Raw genomic sequence first — 9,321 nt, 5'->3', positions numbered from 1 at the left:
ACCCACACCAGTGTGCAGCCCCACCTGGATGATACGACAGCAGCCATAGTGCGCCAGTACACTCCCCACACACCAGCTATCATTGGGGAGGAGGAAAGAGAAACCAATTCATAGATGGAGATTATTAGGTGGCCATGATAGGTAAGGGCTAATGAGAAATTTGGCCAGGATGCCGGGGTTACACCCCTACTTTTTTTGAGAGATTCCCTCAGGTTTCTAATGACCACAGAGAGTCAGGACCTCAGTTTTACATCTCATTCAAAGGACGGCGCTTGATTTACAGTATAGTGTCCCCATCACTATACTGGGGCATTAGGACCCACATGGACCACAGGGTGAGTGCCCCCTGCTGGCCCCACTAACACCTCTTCCAGCAGCAACCTTAGTTTTTCCCAGGAGGTCTCTCATCCAGGTACCGACCAGACTCACACCTGCTGAGCTTCAGTGGGTTGCGAGTTGTGAGTTGCAGGGTGCTATGGGTGCTGGCATTGTGAGATAATCCTCACAATAACTAACAGCATAAACAGACTTTATGACTTTTAAGGAGTCACAGGGAGAACAAACCTATTCAGTCTCCTAAGTGCTGCAGACATGCAGTGAGACCTAAACACACACGTACCCCAAACACAGATGGTATGATTTACACATCACTGTTCAATAAGCACATAGTGTCTGTCTGAATAAACATTCTTGTTCAGTGTTACCAGAATCATTCAGTTTTAACCCCTCATGATGGGAAAACATGTAGGGAAACTGTTAACATGAGAGTTAAACCACAGCTTATGTTCTGGATTATTTCTTTCCTTACAGACAGACCTCAATAAAGTAAGATAACTTTATTGGCCATATACAATTTCTTGCATTAGGAATGTGTCTTTTCACATACTGTACCCCAGCTTGCTCTCCATGAAACACACAGACAGGGAGAGAAGTTTGGGGTCAGAGCACAGGGTCAGCCATTTATACAGAGTAGGATTTCTTTGCCAGCCGGAGGATTCAAACCAGCAACCTTCCAGACACAGGCTCAGATCCTGAGCCACAGAGCCATCGCTCCACCCAATGTGTCAGATTCAACCAGCAGAGCAGCACAATGACATTGATCTCCACTAGCTCTGCTCAAGGCTCAGCCATTTCTCCTGCTCTTCTCACATTGTAGACAGATGACTGGAGGAGCCCAGGACAGAGTCTGGTGATACAGTGATTGTGGACACGTCTATGGCAGAGGCTACAGCTGATAGCTTAGGCCTGTGGTGCTCAGATAATTTCCTTCACCGATATGAATAAAATAAAAGAAATGGTCAATAGCAGTACAAGAACACTCACAGCCCTAAAGCCATAATCACCAATAGCACTACAAGAACACTCACAACCCTAAAGCCATAATCACCAATAGCAGTACAAGAACACTCACAGTCTTAAAGCCATAATCATCAATAGCAGTACAAGAACATTCACTGCAAACCATTTACAGATGTTTTATAGAATTGGTCCTTACATTCAGCATTCTGGTTTAGGTCTCTTAACAAAGAGCAGAATAGGTTGTGTCTCTCAGTGGTGTCTCTCAGTAATAGAATAGTGAGCACTAGACAAAAAAAACTCAGTTTTAAAAACTCAGCTAACAGAAAGGTCTTTTGAATTCAATAATGATTTAATAAGGATACAATGAGAAGCTCCTTAGATGACATCTTCAGTTTTCAAAAATATCGACACAGCTATGAGGTATCATGACATGCTACTTACATTCTTCTTAGAAAATACAATTGTTTGCTAAAGTTCCCTCTCAAGAGGCTAAAATGGCAGCTCTTGTGGTGTATTAAGATACTGCAGACAGATGTCATTTCACATCCCCCTGCCTCTGGACAGGCTGAGAAAGCAAACAGCTGGTGTTGTCTAGGCAGTCAGGTGACTTGAAAAATAAGACTGTATCTCGGGAATGAAATCAGCTTGAAAGCTACTTTCAACACACAAGCTGGCACAAAGAGAGCAGGAATGAGGCTGGTTTGCTTCTCCTGCCCTGCTGTAGGGGGGCTGAGTGATGTCACACTCATGAAAAAACAAGGCGCTAAACAATATCTTGAGAATGAACAAATGCTGCTTCAACAACACAAACTGGTACAAATGCAGAACTAATGAATGTGGGGGGTTTCATTGTGTTGTTTGTGAGGGAGCAACTTCACAGAGTTTAAGGATTCAAATTTACCATAACATGTATTTTACTATTTAATATGATAATTATACTTATTTTGACTCACAACTAACAATAATAATGTTATTAACCTGACCACTTAATACATTTGACTGACAGGAATTTAGTATTCATACCTGACTGCCGCAACCTCCAGTGTACACAGTTTATACACTTTTAAACAAAGCCAAACCAATGAAGCAATAACATCCCTAAATATAAACTTAGTGACATTACTCAAAGCGCTAACCCAGGCTGGTAGGTTTGCTTCATAATGAGACAGGACAACAGGAGGGTTTCCAATCAATCCAAATGAGTTAAAACTAAAACATCACTAAATCCTCACCATTACTGGGGTCAGTGTAGGCTGCTCCTGAGACAGTGCTGTACCAGCTCACACTGTGGGCACCTGTGTAGAAGGGGAGGCTCAGTCTGTGTGCTCTTTCTCTTTCAGAGGTGTTACAGGTTGTTGGTCCAGCTGCTCCTGTAGTTGTGTCCCCTGGTGAAGATGCTGTCCTGCCCTGTTACCTCTTACCCAGCATCAGCGCAGAGGACCTTGATATCAGGTGGTTTAGAGAAGATCATACAGCCCCTGTGTGTCTGTACCAGAACCGCAAGTGTAACTCTGACACACAAGACCCAGCCTACAAGGGAAGGGTAAAGCTTTCCTCCAATGAGCTCTCCAGAGGCAACGTGTCTTTAACACTGAGAAACATCACTCGCTCTGATCACGGAAAGTACAGATGTATGGTCCTGTCTGATGTCATGGATGATAACACTGTTATTGACCTGTCTGTTAGAGGTGAGTGTTTAAAATGTAACTAATCATTTTCCACAAAATAATTGTTGTGCTGCATAATAGCAATTCTATAAAAGATTTGTATGATAACAAGTCCATGACAATGTGAATGTATTGAATATCACTGATAGATGCTATATGTAGTGGTAAAGGTAACTTCCACTGAGGAGCACTTCAAACATAGTCTGACAAAGTTGATATTAATAAGAAACCTGTCTGACTATGATCCCAGCAGTGACAAATCACATGACAAACATCTCAGATCATAGTGATGGTTGAAAGTGACACTTTCTAAAAGTAAAAGTGGAAAACCAAAACCTTCTCTTGAATTGTGTTTACTCTGAAACTCAGAACATTGTCATGTTTTCCCAAAAAGAATAAATTCACCTTTACTTGTTGAGTCACTCTAGAACACAGATTATATTATTATATCTCACTCCAGTTTGCAGAATGTGACTTTTATTTCAATATTGGCAGTTGTGTCAGTGTCTCTCCACTCCCCTGGAGGAGATCAGGCCCAGCTGCTGTGCAGATCAGAGGGCTGGTTCCCTCAACCTGCAGTGATCTGGACAGACAGGGATGGAAACGGGGTGACATCACAGCCCCCCACAGTGGACACAGACAGTCAGGGGCTCCTCATTGTCAGCAGCTACATCCCAGTCAAACAGGAGTCCAACATCTTCTCCTGCCTGGTGAGAAGTGCTCTTCCTGAGCCAGACTGGGGATCTCAGCTCCACATAGCCAGTGAGTATTAAACATGAACACTGGAGCTCACCTGCAACACAGCTGAGGTATAGCTCATAACACACACCCAGGATTTAAAACACCTGGGACACTGAGCACAACCTGCACTAGGAGCTTATTATCATCGCTCAAGGCTTAATATTTACTCTGCTCTGTAATGCTCACCTAATTTGTATTCATGAATTCATGACAAGTGTTAAATGTTAAATCCATGTTAAAAAGAAAAGAAACACAACATTTTGGCTGTTGTAACAGAAAGAATAAGGTTCTGGATCCCGAGATGAAGTAAAACAGATGAGTTTATTGCACGCAAGGAACAATAAAACCGAAGTCTTGTTTCCCGCAAGAAACAACAAAACCGAAGTATTGGTCGATGTGCCGGTACAAACTTTTAGGTTATATAGTCCTTGCTTGCTGCTTCAGACGTCATTCAATGTTATGGTAAGGGGGGGGGTCATGGTATTTGGCCAGTTAAGAGGCCCTGGCCAAATGGTCAGTTTAAGATTATGCCCCCAGGGGGTTCCTTGTTTGCATCTGGAATCCTTATCAGTTAACCCCCTTTCCTGCCATAAACCCCTGTTGCTTAGAAGTCTAATTTTCAGGCAGAACTGACTTAAGTTAACCCTTTTTACATCTTGTGTCTTACTTCAGGTTGTGGAGACTTCTTCAGGTGTAAGAGAGAAAAAAATTGAAATGATTTCCTTATTTTCTGAAAATCAGGATTTACTGAATTTTCATGAAATTATTTTCCTCTCCCTCCCACAGCCAGTTAAATGAGGTTTTTCCTCCCCCCAGTGCTGTGCAGCTCTTTTTTGGGCATCAGAAGCCGCCCTTGTCACACCCATTACTCCTACATGGCGCTCTACTTCTCTCCTGTTCCTAGTTCCCTGTAATTATTCATGTCTTTCTGGTGTGTCTTGTTGTGTAGCCTACAGTATTTACTTCCTGTGTCTGTTCTGCTTCTGGTTCAGTATTGAGGTTCGGATGTCCTGAGACCCGCCTAGCACCAGGTCACTCCTGTCCATGGCCTGAGGGCACAGATTTCTATACAGACATCGTCTGACCCCCTGAACCTGGGCTAACCCCCATGTTGCCCCTTTTACCGCTACGCAAAGGGTCTCTACTGCTCACCTTGTCATTCCACGGCATGCCCTTCCGACATCCGTGACACTACCTACAGTACATGAAAGTATTAGATGTGGCTAGATGTTTATTTATTAAGTGTTAATTTATCCTGTAAGATAAATTTAAACTATAAGATTTAAACTTATTAAATCTGTTTGCTGTTTCTACACCCTGTTAACCTGATAATAAGGTGATAATTAATTAAAATAACATTCTATAATCACTGTTAGTGCTGTACCTTTCTGTTTTTACACACACAGACTTCATGGTTGTTAAAAACTGTTTGAATTCTGGAGGTGGCCATCTACAATGCACAAGGAGTCACTAGATTTACTGCATCAGTCACTGTGGTGTAACAGACTGCAGCATGGAATCACCTTTTTATTTTTCTAATGATCTGATGCAGGTCTGCATTACTCTGTATAACTGCCAGGTGGCGCAGTGGATCCTTACAGTCCTGCAGGTGCTTGTGATTGACAAAGCAGTACAGTGTTAAAGGCTTATTAGTCTATTAGTGCTTTCTGCGTAAATACTGTATACTGTATTCATACTGTATACAAACTGTACTAGAGAGAAACAGTTCAATTAAATAAAATGATTTTAAAAAACTCCAAATAAGATACTGTATAGCACTAATAGAATATATATATATATATTAGATAGTAGTATAATTATATAGATTTATTAATAATTGTGTATAAATAGTCATTCGAAAGCAGATCATTTTATTTGGTAGTGTTGAAATAGTGGCTTCAAAAACATACAATATTTAAAAGCAAATAAACATGCAATAGCAAAAAGCATAGTTTGGATTTGAATGATTTTGTCATTGCATGCATTGTAATTCACACACTTCTGCACTGTAGTTATATCAATATATTTAAATGGCAATTTACCATAATATTGTGAAGTACATTATGCACTACTATGGAAGCCCGTTTCCGCCAGGGAGTAAAAAAAAAAACGCGCTATGGTATCTCGCAATTGCTACTTAGTAACTCCGAATTCCGACTTAGTATCTTAGAATTGTGACTTAAAAACTCAGAATTGTGACTTAAAAATTCAGAATTACAATTTTATATCTCGCAATTGCAACTTCGAAATAGCCCACATTTCATTGTCTGTCCTTTTGTTATTCTAGGGCTTGTGCCCTCGCCGCTCCCACCCTAGTTCATTACTCACTGCATGGGCTTGAACCCAGGTCTTGTCAGCTGAGCTAAAGAACACTTTCTTTAGCCCTAGTGGCCAGCATCCCTGTTATGCGCAGGTTATGCGTCACCACACTACAACCAGATCGTACAACCTGTATGTCGGCTGGTCTGTTACACTATATTTATGAATCGTACAGGATCATAGAATCTATAGGCCTGAAGACTTGTCTTGTACAGTGCCCTGATAAAAATCAAATTAATTACACTAATTTTTATGGAATCCCATTTCCGGTAGTGAGGCTTCCATTGTACACGGATGGAATAGTGGACGGTGGGCTTTTTTAAAAAAGTTTTTATTTAAACACCAGAAATACAATACAGGAGACAGAATATGGAAAAAAAGATATAGAAATAGACACTTCACATCCAGAGGAATTCACAATTATAAAAGCTGAAACTTATACTTTTTACATATTTCCATTGTATGTCCTTTTTTACTTCAAAAAGAAGGTCTTCTTCAGCTCAGCTGGCAAGACCTGGGTTCAAGCCCATGCAGTGAGGCATGAGCTAGGGTGGGAGCAGTGAGGACACAAGCCCTGGAACCCGAATCCATTACAATAACAAAAGGACAGACAATGAAATGTGGGCTATTTCGAAGTCACAAATGTGAGATTAAAAGTTGCAATTGTGAGATATAAAGTTGTAATTCTGAGAAACTAAGTCTTAATTCTGAGATACCATAGTGTGTTTTTTTTTTACTCCCTGGTGGAAACGGGCTTCCATACACCACTGATAAGACTTTTTATATAATTTTAATTATTGCTCTTAAAACAGTGGGGTAAATATTGGCATCTAGATGATCTATTCTAGGCAATGTAGATGAAAGGAAGCAACATTGTAGATGATGTGGACATCTGTGGATATTCACATACTAATTTTCCATTAATATTTTTTTTTCCAAAACAAAGTCTGTAAGCCACATTACATTTTAAATGGTAGTTAGGCTATGTATTTTATATGTTTTTGTAACATATAAGATCTAATATATTTCCTGAAATACGATAATCAAATCATATTAGATTGATGCAATTGTTTTGGGACCTGACAGATTGCAAATGTATTAGATTCAATAATGTTTTCTTACAATTTTTGTCTGCACCGCACTGTCCAGGCAGCCAACAGTCTCTGAAAAGAACTTGGAGAAAGCTGACTTAGGTCCCAAAATCCAGCGCTGAGCGTAATAATAATCTAAGTAGTATGGGAATGCTAACCCTGACCCTACTGTACCTGGCGTGTCAACCGAGCAATTCAGCAATCTGTCTCTGAAGCTCTTCAGTCTTCAGATTTTAAAAATGTTCCACAAACCAAAAAGTATGAGTGTGAAACATTTAAAACTGTTGATAAATTCAATAGATATAGATTGAAATTCAAATTCAAATCCAAATGATTTTTTCTTTCACTTACTGTATGTTAGATTTCATTAACACCTAACACATTAATGCTTCTTTGGGATAATATTCCTGTCCTGTTTTCCAGGAGACCTTTTCCCTGCTCCCTCTGGATGGATGGTGACTCTTTTCCTAACAGCAGCTGTTACTGTAGCAGCATCAGTACTTCTGGTGATCCAATGGAGAAGAATGGACAGTATGTGCTCATTATAGATACTGTATGTGTGTGCTAGGTTCGGTTTTAAATCCCACTATTTGACAATGTATGAACAGCACAAGACACCAAACTCTTGATAAGAGGAGTCAGTGTACAGACACCATGTCTAGAACTGAAGACCCCATGAGATCATCTTCTCAGAAAGTGCTGTGCTGGGAGATCTGTAGTATTCCTATCAGTCAGAGCCAGTACCGGCCCACAACAGCCATCCTAGCAGTTACAGAACCAGCCTCTCTAGTGTTAAAGCAGCTCTCTCTCTTCAGGTGAGTCTCACTGTGAGCTTTTATCCAGTGGGGGTGAGTCAGTCTTAACGCTGTCAGGAGTTGTTTCATCAGCATATATGGACAACAGTGAACATCTGAACTTTTCAGCTGTGATAGAAACTCACAGCAGCCCAGCACATCCAGAATCTTCCTGCTGGGCTCCATAATTTCTCTTACCCCTTGGAGAAGAGTGGGTTAGTGGTTATGTTGATTTCAGAAAAGAGTGTGTTCAGTGTTCCTGTGGAAACACTCAAACACTTGGTCAAATCCACACTATATTTCAGTAGTTATATTGAGCACTTTGTGGAACTCAGCCATTGTTAATGCAACTGATGTTCTCTTAGATACTATCCTTAAGAAACAATCTTTACTTGTAATGCATTGTAAATGTAATAATTCTCTAAAGCCAAATACAAACATCTCATGAGCTGCACACATGTTCATCCCTACCAGTGAGCCCAGTAGAGAAGATCCCTGCTGTGGTTTGCTCTGTCTCAGTGAGCCCACTCTGGAAGAACTCTAGAGAACCTCACTCAGCTTGTGCCAGAGAGAGAGAGAGAGAGAGAGAGAGACAGTGTGAGCTGAGACAGTGTGAGCTGAGGAGAGAAGCTGTTCCTCAGGACTGGGGCTCTTTCTGTTCAGTGACCTGTGTTGTACTGATCAGCTCTGAAGAGCTGTTTAGAGTGTGGCAGTGTTTCTGTTCCACACACTGAAGACAGAACTCTATACTGCAGTCAATACAGGACCTCTGCTGTCTGGTTTTCAGAATGGAGAGACACTACGGGAATCTGAATCATGTCACATTATATTACATTATATTACATTATATTATATTATATTATATTATATTATATTATATTATATTATATTATATTATATTATATTATATTATATTATATTATATTATATTATATTATAATATAGAGGGACTCTTTAAATACCTGTGCCAGTGCAAAGGCCTGTATCAGCGTTACTGATTGTCTGTTTCTTACAGAGCAGGAGACACTATTGGCATCACAAGGTAAGTAAATTGTGCAATTTTAAGACTTTACTGTAAGCACTGTAATTTGAAATAACAGACTCTTTAAAGCCCACTACGTCTAAGATTCAAGACAAGTCCACATTCAAAATGCAGTTTTGATTTTCTTTTAATGTTTTTTCATATATTTTTTGTCAATTTACAGAAGCATTTTTCTTTCAGTCCTTGGACTATTTTGTATTTTGGGATTGTGTGAAATATTAGATTATTTTTCAATCTTGTTCCACATGCTAAACTATCCATTGAATGTCTTTATTATTTGCAGTGAACCCCTTACTTAAGAGAGAACTGGGTAAGTGTTCTATAGTCTGTGTGCTGTACCCTTAAAGCCAACAAGTGATCAATGTAGT

The 9,321-nt window shown here is 40.1% G+C and overlaps 1 long non-coding RNA gene across 1 annotated transcript; it reads left to right on the top strand.

Moving 5' to 3' along the window:
• Positions 1–7,581: 7,581 nt before the first annotated feature.
• Positions 7,582–9,321, top strand: LOC138242977 (uncharacterized). The gene is made up of 3 exons (XR_011191852.1): positions 7,582–7,648; positions 8,927–8,953; positions 9,237–9,321. It is a non-coding gene; the product is annotated as an uncharacterized lncRNA (long non-coding RNA).

Source organism: Lepisosteus oculatus, chromosome 14, assembly GCF_040954835.1.
Source record: "Lepisosteus oculatus isolate fLepOcu1 chromosome 14, fLepOcu1.hap2, whole genome shotgun sequence".
Classification (NCBI taxonomy): Eukaryota; Metazoa; Chordata; class Actinopteri; order Semionotiformes; family Lepisosteidae; genus Lepisosteus; species Lepisosteus oculatus.
Note: the sequence above shows the minus strand (reverse complement) of the source record. Positions and strands in the feature narration are given on the sequence as shown.